The sequence below is a fragment of the Stenella coeruleoalba genome (genome assembly GCF_951394435.1).
Source record: "Stenella coeruleoalba genome assembly, chromosome: 12".
In the NCBI taxonomy this organism is placed as follows: Eukaryota; Metazoa; Chordata; class Mammalia; order Artiodactyla; family Delphinidae; genus Stenella; species Stenella coeruleoalba.
Window position 1 is genome coordinate 20870143 of NC_137158.1, and position 21331 is coordinate 20891473.

The window sequence follows — 21331 nt, forward strand, 5'->3', positions numbered from 1 at the left end:
GTGCACAAAACACCTCCAGGAAGGCCCACGACAGAGTTTCTAGAGGATGCAGCTGCCCTCTTCATAGTACTTCCAAAGATCCCAAAATGGCAGTTAAGCTTTCCATTGCATGAACGAAAGGCCAGTTTACCTCATTAAAAAGTCCACAAACAATAAATGCTGGAGAGGGTGTGGAGAAAAGGAGACCCTCCTAAACTGTTGGTGGGAATGTAAGTTGGTGAAGCCACTGTGGAGAACAGTATGGAGGTTCCTTAAAAAACTAAAATTAGAGCTACCATATGATCCAGTAAGCCCACTCGTGGGCATATATCCCAACAAAACTATAATTTGAAAAGATACATGCACCCCATGTTCATAGCAGCACTATTTACAATAGCCAAGACATGGAAGCAACATTAAGTGTCCATCGACAGATGAATGGATAAAGATGTGGTATGTGTACAATGGAATATTACTCAACCATAAAAAAGAATGAAATAATGCCTCTTGCAGCAACATGGACGAATCACGAGATTATCATACTAAGTGAAGTAAGTCAGAAAGAGAAAAACAAATACCATATTATATCTCTTATATGTGTAATCTAAAATATGACACAAATAACTTATCTAAGAAACAGAACAGACTCACAGACATAGAGAACAGATTTGTGGTTGTCAAGGGGGAGGGAGGAGGGAGAGGGATGGATTAGGAGATTGGGATTAGCAGATGCAGACTATTATATACAGGATGGATAAACAACAAGGTCCTACTGTATAGCACAGGGAACTATATTCAATATCCTGTGATAAACCATAATTGAAAAGAATAGGAAAAAAAGTATATATATATATGTATAACTGAATCTCTTTGCTGTATAGCAAAAACTAACACAACACTGCAAATCAACTATGCTTCAACAAGACAAATTAAAAAAAGAAAAGGCCAGTTTATTCCATCGTTTCACCATAACTGTGGGTGAGAGAAAATCCTATCTCTAAGTATACCTCTTCTCTCTTTTTATGGAAAATGTCAAACATATACAGAAATAGAGAGACTAACATAATGAACCTTTCACCCATCACCTAGTCTCAACAGTTATCAACTTTTGGCCAATCAGGTTTCATCTATAACTCACCCACTCCCCTCCACCAACTATGGATTCCTTAAGGCAAATCCCAGACATCATACCATCTCATCTGTAAACATTTCAGTCTGTATCTTTAAAAGATAAGGGCTCTGTTTTAACACAGCCATTAACAAATGTAAAAATTTTTAAATAGTTCCTTAATATAATCAGATATCCAGCCAGGAATCAAACTTGCTTGAGTCTCATAATACTTTAATTATTCATTTGAACTGAGGTCCATACACTGCAATTGATATGTCTCATACCTCAATCTATACTCCCCGCCTTTCTCTCTCTTGAAACATATTGTTGAAAAAAGCCAGGTTTTCTTTCCTGAATCATTTCTCACATTCTGTATTTTGCTGGTTGTATTCCCGTGGTGTCTTTTAACATGCCTCTCTTCCCCTATTTCTTCCTGTAAGCTATTAGTTAGGTCTAAAGCCTTGATTACATTCCAGTTTCTTTTTTTTTTTTTTACAAAAATACTTCCTGAGTGGTTAAATACAGGCATCAGGAAGCAGGCCATGGCTGTCTGTCCCTCTTTTTATAATGTTAGCAGCCATTGCAGATCATTGCCTGAATTGACTGTTTCATTAGTAGTTGCAAAATGGAGACATTCTCATTCTATTCTTTCTTTGTTTCTCTTGAATACTTCTTTAAAGAGAATGGTTCCTTTGTCAACTATTACCCTAAGGTACACCTTGCACAGGAAAGAAGGTAAAATGCTTGGTTCTTTTGCTTCATCAACTTTCAAAAGAAGGAGTTAGCTCCCAAGCATCCTCAAAAGGACTTTTTTTAGTATTATTATGAACACATGAATTTTAAAGTATTTTGTATATTTCAGTCTATTGCACTTATTAGTCCATTGTTTATTGATGATCAAATTGTCCCATTTTTTAACTAATAAGAATTCCTTCAAGTTGGCTTCTGAGTTCTTTTGTCCAGATCTCATATTCTTTAATAAACTCCTCGCTTTATGTTATAGTAAGATGTTTCAGGCTTATCTTGTATATTTTGTACTCCAGAGCTGAAGTCAGACAATTCTCTAGGAAACATTTTTTTGTCCTTAAGGTGTATAACCACTAGGAATGTGTTTTAAAGTCTCTGGGAATAGATTTTACATGATTATGTCACCAACTTGATACTCACTTGGATTCATTTGTTTCATTTTTAGTTGACATTTTAGAGATTTCTTTTATCAAATTTCTCCACCTTACTTTTTTCACTTAACGATACATAACAATATATTCTGGCGATCACTTCGTGAAAATATACAGACATACTCATTTACTTTTTTTTAATACTGTAGTTACACAGTGCTCTTATTTATTTTTACAGCTATATAGTACTCCACTGGGAGCCTGTACCATAATTTATACAACCAGTCCTCTATTGAAGGACACATGGTCTTTTGTTATAGCAAATACTGTTTCAATAAATTGTCCTGTGCATAACTTGGGGACATAACTTTGGGGACAGATAGTGTCTTTGGGATAGAGTTCTAGATGTGGGACTGCTTGCCCAATGGATAAGTGCATATGTAACTTGCCTAGATATTATCAAAATCCTGCAACAGTTTGCATTCCTACTAGTAACACCTAAGAGAACTTATCCTCCACAAATTGAGAGTGTTTAATGTAAAACTTTTGCATTTTTGCAAGTGTGATAGTTGAGAATTTTTATCTCAGAGATGTTTTAATTTACATTTTTCTTGTTAGAAACAAGATAGCATCTTTTCACATTTCTAAAATCTATATGAATTTCTTTTGCTATGAATTGTCAATCCTCCTTATTTTATTTTTTTATAGGATTGCTGGCCTTTTTTATTTTTAGAAGCCCTTTAAATACTAGGATATAAATCCTTTATCTGTAAGAAAAGTTGCAAATATTTTGCCAGGTTGCCATTTTACTTTATTTATAAATGGTATTTGGGGGAAGGGCATAAAAATTATTTTTTCTACATATTTATCAACTCACATTGCTTATGGATTTTGAATCATAGGAACTTTTTATCCAGCCTATAGAGAAACTCATCTGTGTTTTAATCTGATAATTATATGGCTTCATTTTTTGACAGTAAATCTCTAATACATTTGGAATTTATCCTGCTGTGTGGTATCCTTTTCCACATAGTTATCCTGCTATCCTAATACCATTCATTTGAAAGTCTATCTTACTTATCATGGTGCTCATTTTGAAATATATAGAAATATTGACTTACTGTGTTGTATAACAGGAACTAACATAGTCTTGTAGGTACTAACCTATAAGTGTAACTGTAAACTTCACACACAAACAAACTCATAGAAAAAGAGATCAGATTTGTGGTCAACAGAGGCTGGGGAGAGGGGAGAGGGTATTAGATGCAGGCAGTCAAAAGGTACAAACTTCCAGTTGTAAGATTATTAAGTGCTAGGGATGTAGTACACAACATGATAAATATAATTAATACTGATGTATGTTATATGTGAAAGTTGTTAAGAGAGAAAATCCTAAGAGTTCTCAATACAAGGGAATATTTTTTCCATTTCTTTAATTTTCTATCTATATGGAGATGATGGATGTTCGCTAAACTTATTGTGATAATCATTTCATGATTATGTAAGTCAAATCATTATGCTGTACACCTTAAATTTATACAGTGCTGTCTGTCAATTATATCTCAATAAAACTGGGAAAAAATTAAAAAACTAAAAATGTATAATCAGAATTGAATCGAGAGGAAGCATCACAGAAACCCAAAATTAAGAGATATTCTTTAAAATTACTGGCCTATATTCTTTAAAATAGAGCACATAAGCAAAATGGCACAAAAGCTAAGAAAAGAAACTAAAGAGAGATGACAACTAAAAGAAATACTTGATTCCAACTGGCATATTGAACTAGGGGAAAATTTGCTGTGAAGGACATAGTTGGGATAATTGACAGAACTGGGATACAAACTGTATATTAAAGTGCTTTTTCAATGTTGGATGTGCCAACATTGATACTCATATGGTAGGTACATATGAGAATATTCTTGTTCTTAGGAAATACACACTGAAATATTATCAGATAAAGGGCCATGACGTGTCCCTGAATCAAGTGATTCAGAAAAACTATATACATAAATTGTGTGTGTGTTTGTGTGCGCTGGGGGGAGAGAGAGGAAAAAAATGAGGATAAGGAATGGGAATGATAAAGTAAACCTTGGGGAAGGTTCTATAGGAGTTCTTTACACTATTCAAATTAACAAAATAAATAAAATTTTTTCTGAGCCCACTGAGCTCAGATGCTACCTGCATCATATTCATTATTTCCATCTGCAATTAGGTTTATACAGTTCCATTCTCTATGAATGAACACTGTAACAGTTTTCACTATAGAAGCCTTATAATATGTCTTAATATCTGATAGAACTCACCCTCCTCATTGCTCTTCTTTTTAAAGGTTTCCTGGATGTTCTTGCTGCTTTGCTCTCCTTTACAGACCCTTATGGTATTTTTATGGGATTTGCATTACAGGTGCTGGTTAACTTACAGAGGACTGACATCTTTATAATCTTAAGTCTTTCTAACCAAGAGCTTAGTATGCATTTCCATTTGATCAAACCCACTTTTGTGTTTCTTGACATATTTTATAGTTTTCCTCATCTACGTTTTGACACTTTCTGCTTGCTTATTATTCCCTTCCGTGATAACTTTTCTAAGTTTCAACATCCCTTTTGAGTTTCCCAAATGAAAAACTTCTCTATCATTTTGTAATTATTCTAAGGCAGACATTTTATAACCTATTTTTAGCATCATACTGTTGCCGATTGTGCTGTAAAATTCTCAAAACAAAATATACTATAATTTGCTGGAAAGAGTCAAGATGGCAGAGTAGAAGGACATGCGCTCACTGCCTCTTGCAAAAGCACTGGAATCACAACTAACTGCTGAACAAACATCGACAGGAGGACACTGGAACTCACCAAAAGAGATACCCCATATCCAAAGACAAGGGAGAGGCCGCAATGAGATGGTAGGAAGGGCACAATCACAATAAAGTCAAATACCATAACCACTGGGTGGGTGACTCACAAACTGGAGAACAATTATACCACAGAAGTCCACCCAATGAAGTGAAGGTTCTGAGCCCCACGTAAGGCCTCCTAACCTGGGGGTCCAACAATGGGAGGAGGAATTCCCGAAGAATCAGACTTTGAAGCCTGGCGGGATTTGATTGCAGGACTTCGAAAGGACCGAGGGAAAGAGAGACTCCACTCTTGGAGGGCACACACAAAGTAGTGTACGCATCAGGACCCAGGGGAAGGAGCAGTGACCACATAGGAGACTGAACCAGATCTAACCTGCTAGTGTTGGAGGGTCTCCTGCAGAGGCAGGGGTGGCTGTGGCTCACCACAGGGACAAGGACACTGGCAGCAGAAATTCCGGGAAGTACACCTGGGCATGAGCCCTCCTGGAGTCCACCACTAGGCCCAACAAAGAGCCTGGAGGCTCAAGTGCTGGGTCGCCTCAGGCCAAACAACCAACTGGGAGGAAACTCAGGCCCACCCATCAGCAGACAAGTGGATTAAAGTTTTACTGAGCTCTGCCTAACGGAAGAACACCCAGCTCTACCCACCAGCAGTCCCTCACATCAGGAAGCTTGCACAAGCCTCTTAGATAGCCTCATCCACCAGAGGGCAGACAGCAGAAGCAAGAAGAACTACAATCCTGCAGCCTGTGGAACAAAAACCACATTCACAGAAAGACAGACAAGATGAAAAGGCAGAACGCTATGTACCAGATGAAGGAACAAGATAAACCCTAGAAAAACAATGAAATGAAGTGGAGATAGGAAACCTTCCAAAAAAAGAATTCAGAATAATGATAGTGAAGATGATCCAGGACCTCGGAAAAAAATGGAGGCAAAGATGGAGAAGATGCGAGAAATGTTTAACAAAGACCTAGAAGAATTAAAGAACAAGAAAACACAGATGAACAATACAATAACTGAAATGAAAAATACACTAGAAGGAATCAATAGCAGAATAACTGAGGCAGAAGAACGGATAAGTGACCTGAAAGACAGAATCGTGGAAATCACTGTCATGGAACAAAATAAAGAGAAAAGAATGAAAAGAAATGAAGACAGCCTAAGAGACACCTGGGACAACATTAATACACCAAAATTCACATTGTAGGGGTCCCAGAGGAGAAGAGAGAGAGAAAAGACCCAAGAAAATATTTGAAGAGATTATAGTTGAAAACTTCCCTAACATGGGAAAAGAAATAGCCACCCAAGTTCAGGAAGCACAGAGAGTCCCAGGCAGGATAAACCCAAGGAGAAACATGCCAAGACACATAGTAATCAAATTGACAAAAATTAAAGACAAAGAAAAATTATTAAAAGCAACAAGGGAGGGCTTCCCTGGTGGCGCAGTGGTTGAGAGTCCGCCTGCCGATGCAGGGTACACAGGTTCGTGCCCCGGTCTGGGAGGATCCCACATGCCGTGGAGCAGCTGGGCCCGTGAGCCATGGCCACTGAGCCTGCGCGGCCGGAGCCTGTGCTCCGCAACGGCAGAGGCCACAACAGTGAGAGGCCCGTGTACCGCAAAAAAAATAAAAATAAAAAAAAGCAACACGGGAAAAATGACAACATACAACGGAACTCCCATAAGGTTAACAGCTGATTTCACAGCAGAGACTCTACAAGCCATAAGGGAGTGGCACAATATACTTAAAGTGATGAAAGGGAAGAACCTACAACCAAGATTACTCTACCCCGCAAGGATCTCATTCAGAGTCAATGGAGAAATCAAAAGCTTTACAGACAATCAAAAGTCAAGAGAATTCAGCACCACCAGACCAGCTCTACAACAAATGCTAAAGGAACTGCTTTAAGTGGGAAACACAAGAGGAGAAAAGGACCTACAAAAACGAACCCAAAACAATTAAGAAAATGGTAATAGGAACATACATATGGAAAATTACCTTAAATGTCAAAGGATTAAATGCTCCAACCAAAAGACACAGGCTTGCTGAATGGATACAAAAACAAGACCTGTATATATGCTATCTACAAGAGACCCATTTCAGACCTAGGGACACATACCGACTGAAAGTGAGAGAATGGAAAAAGATATTCCATGCAAATGGAAACCAAAAGAAAGCTGGAGTAACAATACTCATGTCAGATAAAATAGACTTTAAAATAAAGAATGCTACAAGAGACAAGGAAGGACACTATATAATGATCAAGGGATCAATCCAAGAAGAAGATACAACAATTATAAATATATATGAACCCAACACAGGAGCACCTTAGTACGTAAGGCAAATGCTAACAGCTATAAAAGAGGAAATCAACAGTAACACAGTAATAGTGGGGGATTTTAACACCTCACTTATATCAATGGACAGATCATCCAGACAGAAAATTAATAAGGAAACAAAAACTTTAAATGACACTATAGACCAGATAGCTTTAATTGATATTTATAGGACATTCCATGCAAAAACAGCAGATTACACTTTCTTCTCAAGTGCACATGGAACATTCTCCAGGATAGATCACATCTTGGGTCACAAATCAAGCCTTGGTAAATTTAAGAAAATTCAAATCATATCAAGCATCTTTTCTGACCACAACGCTATGATATTACAAATAAATTGCAAGGAAAAAAAAACGTAAAAAACACAAACACATGGAGCTAAACAATACGTTACTAAATAACCAAGAGATCACTGAAGAAATCAAAAAGGAAATCAAAAAATACCTAGAGACAAATGACAATGAAAACGCAATGATCCAAAACTTATGGAATGCAGCAAAAGCAGTTCTAAGAGGGAAGTTTATAGCAATACAATCCTACCTCAAGAAACAAAAATGTCAAAACAATCTAAACCTACGCCTAAAGGAACTAGAGAAAGAAGAACAAACAAAACCCAAAGTTAGTAAAAGGAAGGAAATCATAAAGATCAGAGCAGAAATAAACGAAATAGAAACAAAGAAAACAATAGCAAAGATCAAGAAAACTAAAAGTTGGTTCTTTGAGAAGATAAACAAAACTGATAAACCTTTAGCCAGACTCATCAAGAAAAAGAGGGAGAGGACTCAAATCAATAAACTTAGAAACGGAAAAGGAGAAGTTACAATGGACACCACAGAAATACAAAGCATCATAAGAGACTACTACAAGCAACTCTATGCAAATAAAATGGACAACTTGCAAGAAATGGATAAACTCTTAGACAGGTATAAACTTCCAAGACAGAACCAAGAAGAAAGAGAAAATATGAACAGACCAATCACAATGAAATTGAAGCTGTGATTAAAAATCTTCCAACAAACAAAAGTGCAGGACCAGGTGGCTTCACAAAAGTCCAGGACCGGGTGCATTCTATCAAACATTTAGAGAAGAGCTAATACCCATCCTTCTCAAACTCTTCCAAAAAATTGCAGAGGAAGGAACACTCCCAAACTCATTCTATGAAGCTACCATCACCCTGATACCAAAACCAGACAAACATACTACAAGAAAAGAAAAATTACAGACCAATATATCACTGATGAATATAGATGCAAAAATCCTCAACAAAATACTAGCAAACAGAATCCAACGACACATTAAAAGGATCATACACCATGATCAAGTGGGATTTATCCCAGGGATGCAAGGAGTTTTCAATATATACAAATTAAACAATGTGATACACCATATTAACAAACTGAAGAATAAAAACCAAATGATCATCTCAATAGATGCAGAAAAAGCTTTTGACAAAATTCAACATCCATTTATGATAAAAACTCTCCAGAAAGTGGGCGTAGAGGGAACCTACCTCAACATAATAAAGGCCATAAACCCACAGCAAACGTCATTCTCAATGGTGAAAAACTGAAACCATTTCCTCGAAGATCAGGAACAAGACAAAGATGTCCACTCTCACCATCTCACCACTATTATTCAACATAGTTTTGGAAGTCCTAGCCAATGGCAATCAGAGAAGAAAAAGAAATAAAAGGAATACAAATTGGAAAAGAAGAAGTAAAACTGTCACTATTTGCAGATGACATGATACTATACATAGAGAATCCTAAAGATGCCAGCAGAAAACTACTACAGCTAATCAATGAATTTGGTAAAGTAGCAGGATACAAAATTAATGCACAGAAATCTCTTGCATTCCTATAGACTAACAAGGAAAGATCAGAAAGAGAAATTAAGGAAACAGTCCCATTCACCATGGCAACAAAATGAATAAAATACCTAGGAATAAACCTACCTAAGGAGACAAAAGAACTCTATGAAGAAAACTATAAGACACTGATGAAAGAAATCAAAGATGACACAAACAGATGGAGAGATATACCATGTTCTTGGATTGGAAGAATCAACATTGTGAAAATGACTATACTACCCAAAGCAATCTACAGATTCAGTGCAATCCCTATCAAACTACCAATGGCATTTTTCACAGAACTAGAACAAATTTGTATGGAGACACGAAAGACCCCAAATAGCCAAAGCAATCTTGAGGGAAAAAAACGGAGCTGGAGGAATCAGACTCCCTGACTTCAGACTATACTACAAAGCTACAGTAATCAAAACAATATGGTACTGGCACAAAAACAGAAATATAGCTCAATGGAACAGGATAGAAAGCCCCGAGATAAACCCACATACTTATGGTCAACTAATCTGTGACAAAGGAGGCAAGGATATACAATGGAGAAAAGACAGTCTCTTCAACAAGTGGTGCTGGGAAAACTGGACAGCTACATGTAAAAGAATGAAATCAGAACACTCCCTAACACCATACACAAAAATAAACTCAAAATGGATTAAAGACCTAAATGTAAGACTGGACACTACACAACTCTTAGAGGAAAACATAGGAAGAACACTCTTTGACATAAACCACAGCAAGATCCTTTTTGACCTATCTAGAGTAATGGAAATAAAAACAAAAATAAACAAATGGGACCTAATGAAACTTCAAAGATTTTGCACAGCAAAGGAAACTATAAGCAAGATGAAAAGACAACCCTCAGAATGGGAGAAAATATTTGCAATGAATCAACGGACAATGGATTAATCTCCAAAATATATAAACAGATCAAGCAACTCAATATTAAAAAAACAAACAACCCAATCCAAAAATGGGCAGAAGACCTAAATAGACATTTCTCCAAAGAAGACATACAGATGGGCAAGAAGCACCTGAAAAGCTGCTCAACATCTCTAATTATTAGGGAAATAGCTCACACCTCTCAAACTGAACATGAGCCATCCTGGATGTCTGAGGGAGGTTTAAAACCATCAGATCAAATTAATGTAATTTCATGTCTGCAAAGATGTTGGAAAACCCTGGATTGTTTTAGCTCTGTGATGAGGAAACAGTTGGCTCTTTTGGACCTGTAAGTGGAATCCTGAGGAGGAAGCCCGGTGGACCGATTGGCCTTTGAGATTCCTCAGACATGCAAGATGCTCCACCTGATGGATTCAGAGGAACTCAAAGGAACCCCTACAACAGGGCATGGGAGTCCATGATGGAAGCAATCCAAGGATTGTGCTGCCAGGAAGAAAGCCTGACAGGAAGGGTAGATTTTCTAGTCATTCCAATGAATGGCGCTCGGGCTACGTAACACTTTAAACCTCAGCAGTTAGGTGATGGATACTATCTTCTAGTAGAGATTCAGGAGGATCAACAGGAACTCCACTTCAAAGTCACACTAATTTAAAATTATTCTCCAGAGCGGCCCTACCAAGTTCTCCAGGGATTTTGTTTTTTGCCTTCCTATTCAAGGGAGGAAACCTGACAGGATTAGGGAGTTTGACTGCCTGCCTGGAGTTTGACATTTCACATAACCAAATAAATAGGTTCGTTCCTTTAGAAACTCTCTCAGATGAAAATTAATTTAAGAACCAAGTTGAAATCTGCTTCCAGCTGACTCTTTACTGTTAAATTTCCATTGAAAATTTTGCCTCCACTTTTTATACATCCAATATATTTCCTACTTTATTTCTTCTCAAGATTCTTAAGGTCAAAAACTTTAAGAGCTAGATTACAGTAAATGATGCTGAAATTATACTAAACCTTTAAAACCAAAGTCTGGCTAAACCTACGGCTTTGCTAAAATAAATAAGTGGTTTTATTAGCAAATTGCACAGCACATTTAGAAAGAGTCAAGCCTTCTATCCTATTTATTAACACTGGCTTTCATCTCTACCCCAACTGCCTTTTTCTCTGCCAACTAGAAAGAAATACCAAGTCTTCTTCTCAGGCTTTATTGGGGTTTAGCAGGCATTCTCAAAGTCACTAATCTGACTTGTTCTCAAGAGCCTGTGCGTCCTCAGACTTGGAGAGGTATGTGTATTTTTCTTATCTTTTCTTTCATGTTCACTAAGAGAAATAGATAGCTAGGAGACAGCTTTGAGATAAACTTGCCCCTTGACCCGTGGGTTCACTTTGCCAAAATAAGAAATGACACAGAATAGTCAGGAAGACCCACGTTCTACCCACTACCCTGGCAACATAGGTATTTACCACCTGATGACCAGTTATCACTTCATGCTATTAATATTCCAGGACATTGAATGAGGAAACCAACAACAGACCCGAAGCTTCCTATTTTTAATTCACTCTTTTTGGGGCCTGATTCACAGCTTTGTGCCCTGCCCCCAACTCACCCCCTTTGAATCATTGGGCTGTGAGTGACTTTTTTTTTTTAATTTATTTTATTTATTTATTTTTGGCTGCTCTGGGTCTTCATTGCTGCACGCGGGCTTTCTCTAGTTGCGGCGAGCAGGGGCTACTCTTCTCATTGCCATGGCTTCTCTTGTTGCGGAGCATGGACTCTAGGTGCGCAGGCTTCAGTAGTTCTGGCACGCGGGTTCAGTAGTTGTGGTGCATGGGCTTAGTTGCTCTGCAGCCTGTGGGATCTTCCCAGACCAGGGCTTGAACCCGTGTCCCCTGCATTGGCAGGCGGATTCTTAACCACTGCGCCACCAGGGAAGCCTGAGCTGTGAATGACTTTTGACCTGCTCCATTCGATGTCAGATAATCAATCAACCATCAGTTTTTACTGAGTGCCTACTATGTGGAAGAAGAATTCCTAACCAATGTGTTAGGACCCTTGTGTTAAAGGGGGATAATTTAGGAAGGATGACATACACATAACCAAAGACCCCCCCCCAGAGACTTATAATATGTATATCTCCCTCCCTAACTCTTAAATTAATTGGGTTTGTGTCCTGAGTGTTTATGAGGGAATTATATCACTCACACACATACAGATATGCATATGCACTTAAACCTGAGACACGCCTGGTCCCTGCACTAAATGTTAAGAAGGGCCCAAATATTAACACGGCAGTCAAAGGAGAAAACAGCTTTCCACACAGAGGAAAACACAAGTCCAAAGCATGGAGTCATGAAATAGTATAAGAAACTACAGCAGATGGTGAGATGTAGAAAATGTTAAGACCAGAGGAGTGGACAAGGTCCAGATATGAAATACCTTGAAAGCCACTTAAAAAATTTAAAGGTTATCCTTAGCGATGGTTTCAAGTAAGAGAGACATGATCAGATTTGCATCTTGGAAAGCTCATTCTAATAGCCACATGGAAGATGGATTGGAGAGTTCTGACACTGAAGTGGGGAGGGGTCCCAGTTAGAAGGCTGTTGGAATGATGCAGATAAGAAATGAGGAAAGCCTGAAATAAATCAGTAGAAGAAGAGATAGGAGGGTCATAAAGAAGACACTTTGAGAATGCATGCAACATATTCATCAATTAGGAACTGAAAAAAAGGAAACGGCAGAGTCAAAGATGACTATCAGCTTTCCAGTTGGAATCACAGGGCATAAAGCAGTGATATTTACAACATGAAGAACAGGTTTGGCTTGTGGGGAAAAGAATGAGCTCAATATTAAACGTACTGAATTTGAAGCAACTGAATAAAAGACAAGTGGGGATGTCCAGAAGGCAATGGATAAATCATTCTGGAGACCAGGAATGAAGTCTGGACTGGGCTCCATATTCACATACGTGGCAGTTTAAGGCAAAGGGGTAGGTCAGGTCTCTGAGGGAGTGTGTCGAGAGAGAATAAAGCAGAAGACAGAACCTGGAGTCCCCCCTCCCCACCATATTAGGGGCAAGCGGAGGAGGAGGGGCCAACACAGAGACGGAGGAGAACAGAATATTCGCCAACCGGAGGAAGACCAGAAGTCATGTTACCACGGAAAGAGTCTCTGAGGCTGGAGAGCGCTTCAAATGCAAAGACATGGTCAACGGGGTCAAACTCCACTAAGGATATAAACAAAAAGAGAGGGGTAATGAGGATTCCTTTGGATTCAGCAATTTGAGCACAGTCCTGAAAGAGGTCCAAGAGGGTCCAATCGAGAGCACAGGTGGAGGAATCAGTCTGGAGAGAGGGCAGAGGTGCCCCTGAGGTTAGTGATAAGTTGAGCACAGAGAGGGCAGAGAGGAGACATCGTAGAGTGGAGGCAGAAACTTGAGGAAGTTCATGCCAATGGACTCAGTTCGTCTGAATAGAGGCAGCCAAGGGAATCTGTTAAGAGAAAGTGGGGCAGCAGCGAAGGGCAGAAGCCATGATGTTTGCAGAAGATGCTGCAGGAAATTCCTCCCTGCCCCACTCCACATCCCCAGTGCCCACCCACCCTGTCCCTAACACACAGCCCGTGCCTGGGTCACAATAGGTGTTTAGTGGAAGACGGACAAGATGACACAGTAGAAGGGCCTTGAGCTCACCTCCTCTCATGAGCACACCAAAATCACAACTAACTGCTAAACAGTTAAAAAAAACTGGATAAAAACTCGATAAAAAAAAAAGACTGGAACCTGCCAAAAAAAGATACTCTATAACCAAAGACATAAAGAAGGAACCACGACGAGACGGTAGGAAGGGCACACTCACCCTATACCCCTCAGGTGGGTGACCCATAACAGGTGTTTGGTATTTATTTTTTAAATGTATTTATTGGCTTTCACTGAGTACCTACTTGGCATAAGACACTGTGCTAGACTCAAGAGATGCAAAGATGCCATAATATTTGGAGAACTCTAAGTACTCCCCACCAAAACTTCATCAGTGTAATGTCTACTCATCCTTCAGGTCTCATTTTCAAATGCTACCTCCACAGGGAAACCTGTCCTCACTCCCAGACTGGGTCAGGTCCCTCTATTAACCCTTCTCAGCACACCAAATGTCTTTCCTTAGTACCTCTTACAGTAGTGACAGCTAAATGATTAGTTGTATACTTATAAAATATACAATATAAATATATTGATTATGGAATTGTACATCATTTTTAATATCTATCCTCTTTCCCCACCTGATTGTAAGCTCCACAATGTCTAGGAGTTTGTCTCTTTCATTCAGTGCTGGATGGTGGACACCAATAGACTGACTGGTATTTATTCATTCTTTCATTCATTCACCCAATAGTTATTCAGTCCTTATCATATAAAAGACATGGTGCACATACCAGACATTCAAGAAATATTCATTGAAGGGACTTCCCTGGTGGTCCAGTGGTAAAGAATCCGCCTTCCAATGCATGGGACGTGGGTTCGATCCCCGGTTGGGGAACTAAGATCTCACATGCCACGGGGCAACTAAGCCCGTGAGCCACAACCACTGAGCTCGCACGCCTCAACAAGAGAGGCTGTGCTGCAAACTACAGAGCCCACGTGCCCTGGAGTCCGCGTGCCACAACTAGAGAGAAGCCCGCACGTCACAATAAAGATCCCGCATGCCTCAACAAAGATCCCCCGTGCCGCAACTAAGACCCAACACAGCCAAATAAATAAATAAATAAAATATTAAACAAAAAGAAATATTCATTGAATAAATGAATGAATGATGTGCTATAGGCTCATGCCTGAAGGACAAATTCTAATGAGCAAATAATCCTTCATCACAATTTGCTATAGTACAAACTACTTGCCATAAGGCATTCCAAGTATGATGCACTCAGTAGGGTGAATTCAAATAGGGAAAGCTAACTCTCAACAGTGAGGATTTGAAGAGAAAATAATGAGTATGGATTGGAACTGATGCTAGAAGGGTGGGTGGCCGACAAAAGGAGATGTTATTACCAGAACCACTCTTCCCAGTATTCACAGGTGGGATCCAGCTCTCTACTACAGCACTTTGAGTAAAAGGAATAGAATTTCTTACTTTAACTGAACCATGAATAATACTTCCGTGCTACTTCAAACCATAAACCTATATATGACTCCAACAGTTGTAAGATGAAAAACTAGAACTTGCAGTACAATCCTGAGAAAAGAAGTATCATTGTACTTTTCAAACTCTCAGATCTAATTAAAATTTACAAATGAAAAGCGGCTCTATGTCACTCCCCAGGAAAAAAATGATCTTATTCCACCATGAGGAGCAGAATCATAAAAACAGTAAAATGATAAACATTACGGTCCTTCAAGCTCAAAGTTGTCTACCATGTAAGACATGTACTCGAGAATGTTTTCTTGGCATTTTTGGACTGTTTGAACTAAATAGAGCATAAAAAAGCCTTACTCATTTTTTTTTAATTCCATTCACCATCTTAAAAAGACCAATGAGTCTTTGAATAACTAAACAGTGCGTCTGGAATCATACTTGATCCTAGGAACTTTTACACTGTTGAACTGGGTGGCCTTCAACAGCAGATACAAAAAAACCTTTCCTGCAGTAGCTCTTTGCAAATAAATCACTCTTGCAAACAGCTTTCAAAAATCAGGAGGGCTCCAATAGCAAAACCATGTGGCTTCCATGGTTTCCTTGGCCCTGGCCATATTCACCCAACCAAGGTCTCCCCACATTTCCATCATTGCCCATATATCTAATATAAAGAAAAAAAAAACATGGGCACCATTTCATCTCCTGCCCCCAGCCCCATAGAAAATCATAATAAACAAACCAAATGCTAATAAAAGGAAAAGCTAATTAAAGGAAAGTGTAAATAAAGGAAAAGTTTTAAGTAAATATTCACCAATATGGCCGCACCAGCTCTTAAAAGGTTGAAATACTTCTACACCACCTGAGGGCTCCCTCCCTCCCCGGCCATCTGTATAGTCTAGCAAATAAAAGGTTAATGCCTGGCACCTATAGAGGCAGGCATTCTGACTGGTCAGTGCCTGTGCTATGTGTGATTACACAGAGATGGAGGTGGAGATCAGGCAAACAGACAGACATAATACTATCCTTGGAAATAGGCAAACTGCATTCATTCTCCTTCCAGCATCTACTTCCTGATTCCCTTTATGGTCATCATACTTTTTCTTTAGCTCCTGGGCAAATGCACTAATTTCACAGTTAAAGAAAGTAAGAAGACAATGTTTAAAATAATCCTATATTTATTTCTTCAGTGATATAGTGCAGCAAAGCTGGCACAAAAGGATTGTAATAATAACCCAACTCCTACTTTGATTTCATTATGAAATGGAAGGTTTTTATCCCCAAAGAAAATCTCCTAACAGACTTTGTCATAGGGCTGTAAACCAGTGCTACCCAAGAAGGTCGGCTTGTGCTCAAGGGCTGAGGCAGGCTGAGCCCCACTGTACATTTGCCACCCTAGTTCACCTGATCCTGGGAGGTGCCCTAATCACTCACCTCCCTAGCTAGCCCCTTCCCAACTCCCGGTTGTCTCCTCTGCCACTCTTTAAAAATATCTCTCATATTCTGTTAAAAGTTTCAGGAATTTCACTTTTCCATTCCTTTTCTCTGGGTGTTCACAGTTTCTTAAGGAGCCAGGGTACTTACCAACACTTCTCCAATAAAAAGAAACCCATGAAAATTCTGGGAATTTGAGGCTAAGTGTTAACAAATGAGTGAGTTCCCTCGAAGCAAAGGACACCCCAACTGCACGTGGACCCCTGCTAGATTCCACATTCCCCACTGGCTGATCATTAGCATGCAGCTGTAGCTGGGTGATCCTAGGGGCGCCTAGATTGACAGCAGGCTAGCTGTGGAGCCAAGGGTATTCCCTCACCTGTGTCTAATGAATGAGTTCACTTACACGGTTCTCTGGTCTGAATGCGCATCCTCCTGAAATCTGCATGCCCGAATCCAAACCCGGTGTGATAGGGTTAGGACGTGGGTTATGCTATTAGGTCACGAGTGTGGAGCCCTCATGAATGGATTAGTGCTTTTTATTTTTTTTAATTTTTACCGGAGTATACTTGATATACAATGTTGTTACTTTCTGCTTTACGGCAAAGTGAATCAGGTATACATATATCCATTCTTTTTTAGATTCTATTCCCATACAGGTCATTACAGAGTATTGAATAGAATTTCCTGTGCTATACAGTAAGTTATTATTAGTTATCTATTTTACATATAGTAGTGTGTATATGTCAATCCCAACCTCGCAGTTTATCCGTTCCCCCCTTTCCCCCCTTGGGAAAACAAACCATAAGTTTGTTTTCTACATCTGTAACTCTATTTCTGTTTTGTAAATGTAAGAAACCCCAAAGAAGACCTTCAAGATGGCGGAGGAGTAAGACGCGGAGATCACCTTCCTCCCCACAAATACATCAGAAATACATCTACATGTGGAACAACTCCTACAGTAACACCTACTGAATGCTGGCAGAAGACCTCAGACCTCCCAAAAGGCAAGAAACTCCCCACATACCTGGGTAAGGCAAAGGACGGCACTCACCAGCCCGAGAGGCTCGTCTGCGCACCCGCCGGGGCGGGCGGGGTTTGGGCGCTGAGGCTCGTGCTTCGGTCGGATCCCAGAGAGAGGACTGGGGTTGGCGGCGTGAACACAGCCTGAAGGGGCTAGTGCGCCACGGCTAGCCGGGAGGGAGTCCGGGAAAAGTCTGGAGCTGCCAGAGACAAGAGGCCTTTTCTTGCCTCTTTGTTTCCTGCTGCGCGAGGAGAGGGGATTAACAGCGCTATTTAAAGGCGCTCCAGAGACCCACGGCCATCAGCGTGAACCCCCGAGACGGGCATGAGACGCTAAGGCTGCTGCTGCCGCCACCAAGAAGCCGGTATCACAGGAGCCTGTGCGGCCCGCCGCTGACAGGGTCACGTGATCCACGGACAACTTCCGCGGGAGAACGCACGGCGCACCTCAGGCTGGTGCAACGTCATGCTGGCGTCTGCCGCCGCAGGCCCGCCCCGCACTCCGTGCCCCTCCCTCCCCCGCCCCTCGGCCTGAGTGAGCCAGAGCCACCCAATCAGCTGCTCCTTTTTTTTTTTTTTTTTTTTTTGCGGTATGCGGGCCTCTCACTGCTGTGGCCTCTCCCGTTGCGGAGCACAGGTTCCAGACGCGCAGGCCCAGCGGCCATGGCTCACAGGCCCAGCCGCTCCGCGGCATGTGGGATCTTCCCGGACCGGGGCACGCACACGTGTCCCCTGCATCGGCAGGCGGACTCTCAACCACTGCGCCACCGGGGAAGCCCTCAGCTGCTCCTTTAACCCCGTCCTGTCTGGGCGAAGAACAGATGCCCTCTGGCGACCTACACGGAAAGGCGGGGCCAAATCCAAAGCTGAACCCCGGGAGCTGTGAGAACAAAGAAGAGAAAGGGAAATCTCTCCCAGCAGCCTCAGGAGCAGCGGATTAAAGCTCCACAATCAACTTGATGTACCTGCATCTGTGGAATACCTGAATAGATAATGAATCATCCCAAATTGAGGAGGTGGACTTTGGGAGCAACTATATATATATTTTTTTGCTTCTCCTCTTTTTGTGACTGTGTATGTGTATGTTTCTGTGTGTAATATTGTCTGTATAGCTTTGCTTTTGCCATTTGTCCTAGGGTTCTGTCAGCCATTCTGTTTGGAGTTTTTTTAGTATAGTTTTTAGCACTTATCATTGGTGGATTTACTTTTTGGTTTGGCTGCTCTCTTCTTTCTTTGTTTCTTTTTGTATTACTTTTTAATTGTTTTATTTTTAATAATTATTTTTTATTTTAATAACTTTATTTTTTTTTTTCTTTCTTTCTTTCTCCCCTTTATTCTGAGCCGTGTGGATGACAGGATCTTGGTACTCCAGCTGGGGGTCAGGCCTGTGCCTCTGAGGTGGGAGAGCCGAGTTCAGGACAGTGGTCCACAAGAGACCTCCCAGCTCCACATAATATCAAACAGCAAAAATCTCCCAGAGATCTCCATGTCAACACCAACACCCAGCTTCACTCAAAGACCAGCAAGCTACAGTGCAGGACACCCTATACCAAACAACTAGCAAGATAGGAACACAACCCCACCCATTAGCAGAAAGGCTGCCTAAAATCATAGTAAGGTCAAAGACACCCCAAAACACACCACTGGACACAGACCTGCCCACCAGAAAACAATATCCAGCCTCATCCACCAGAACACAGGCAGTAGTGCCCTCCACCATGAAGCCTACACAACCCACTGAACCAACCTTAGCCACTGGGGACAGACACCAAAAACGGCAACTACGAACCTGCAGCCTGTGAAAAGGAGAGCCCAAACACAGTAAGTTAAGCAAAATGAGAAGACAGAGAATCACACAGCCAATAAAGGAGCACGGTAAAAACCCACCAGACCAAACTAATGAAGAGGAAATAGGCAGTCTAAATGAAAAGGAATTCAGAGTAATTATAATAAAGATGATACAAAATCTTAGAAATAGAATGGAGAAAATACAAGAAACGTTTAACAAGAACCTAGAAGAACTAAAGAGCAAACAAACAATGATGAACAATACAATAAATGAAATTAAAAATTCTCCAGAAGGAATCAATAGCAGAATAACTGAGGCAGAAGCATGGATAAGTGACCAGGAAGATAAAATAGTGGAAATAACTACTGCAGAGCAGAATAAATAAAAAAGAATGAAAAGAATTGAGGACAGTCTCAGAGACCTCTGGGACAACATTGAACGCACCAAATTTGAATTATAGGGGTCCCAGAAGAAGAAGAGAAAAAGAAAGGGACTGAGAAAATGTTTGAAGAGATTGTAGTTGAAAACTTCCCTAAAATGGGAAACAAAATAGTCAAGTCCAGGATGTACAGAGTCCCATATAGCATAAATCCAAGGAGAAACACACCAAGACACACATTAATCAAACTAGCAAAAATTAAATACAAAGAAAAAATATTAAAAGCAGCAAGGGAAAAACAACAAATAACATACAAGGGAATCCCCATAAGGTTAACAGCTGATCTTTCAGCAGAAACTCTGCAAGCCAGAAGGGAGGGGCAGGACATATTTAAAGTGATGAAAGGGAAAAACCTACAACTAAGATTACTCTACCCAGCAAGGATCTCATTCAGATTTGACAGAGAAATTGAAACCTTTACACACAAGCAAAAGCTAAGAGAATTCAGCACACCACCAAACCAGCTTTATAACAAATGCTAAAGGAACTTTTCTAGGCAGGAAGCACAAGAGAAGGAAAAGACCTACAATAACAAACCCAAAACAATTAAGAAAATGGGAATATGAACATATATATCAATAATTACCTTAAATGTAAACAGATTAAATGCTCCAACCAAAGGACATAGACTGGCTGAATGGATACAAAAACAAGACCCGTACATATACTGTCTACAAGAGACCCACTTCAGACCTAGGGACACATACAGACTGAAATTGAGGGGATGGAAAAAGATACCCCATGCAAATGGAAATCAGAAGAAAACTGGAGTAGCAATGTTCATATCAGACAAAATAGACTTAAAAATAAAGACTATTACAAGACACAAAGAAGGACACTACATAATGATCAAGGGATCAATGCAAGAAGAAGATATAACAACTGTAAATATTTATGCACCCAACATAGGAACACCTCAATACATAAGGCAAATGGTAACAGCCATAAAAGGGGAAATCAACAGTAACACAATCATAGTAGGGGACTTTAACAGCCCACTTTCACCAATGGACAGATCATCCAAAGTGAAAATAAATAAGGAAACACAAGCTTTAAATGATACATTAAACAAGATGGACTTAATTGATATTTATAGGACATTCTATCCAAAAACAACAGAATACACTTTCTTCTCAAGTGCTTATGGAACATTCTCCAGGATAGATCATATCTTGGGTCACAAATCAAGCCTTGGTAAATTTTAAAAAATTTAATCATATCAAGTATCTTTTCTGACCACAACGCTATGAGAGTAGATATCAATTACAGGAAAAAAATCTGTAAAAAATACAAACACATGGAGGCTAAACAATACACTACTTAATAACCAAGAAATCACTGAAGAAATCAAAGAGGAAATCAAA

At 40.0% G+C, this 21331-nt stretch overlaps 1 protein-coding gene across 20 annotated transcripts in view; it reads right to left on the reverse strand.

The window, feature by feature from the left end:
• The window catches only part of LOC307195083 (uncharacterized protein), a 457748-nt gene that overhangs the window by 311804 nt on the left and 124613 nt on the right, over nt 1–21331 (reverse strand). Inside the window, exon 1 of one of the 20 annotated variants that reach the window (XR_013830716.1) lies at nt 17744–18330. The exons of the other annotated variants lie outside the window; for them this stretch is intronic. The gene's annotated coding sequence lies outside the window, so the exon portion shown is untranslated. Of the gene's footprint in view, nt 1–17743; nt 18331–21331 lie in introns of those variants that run through there. 20 annotated transcript variants of the gene reach the window in all.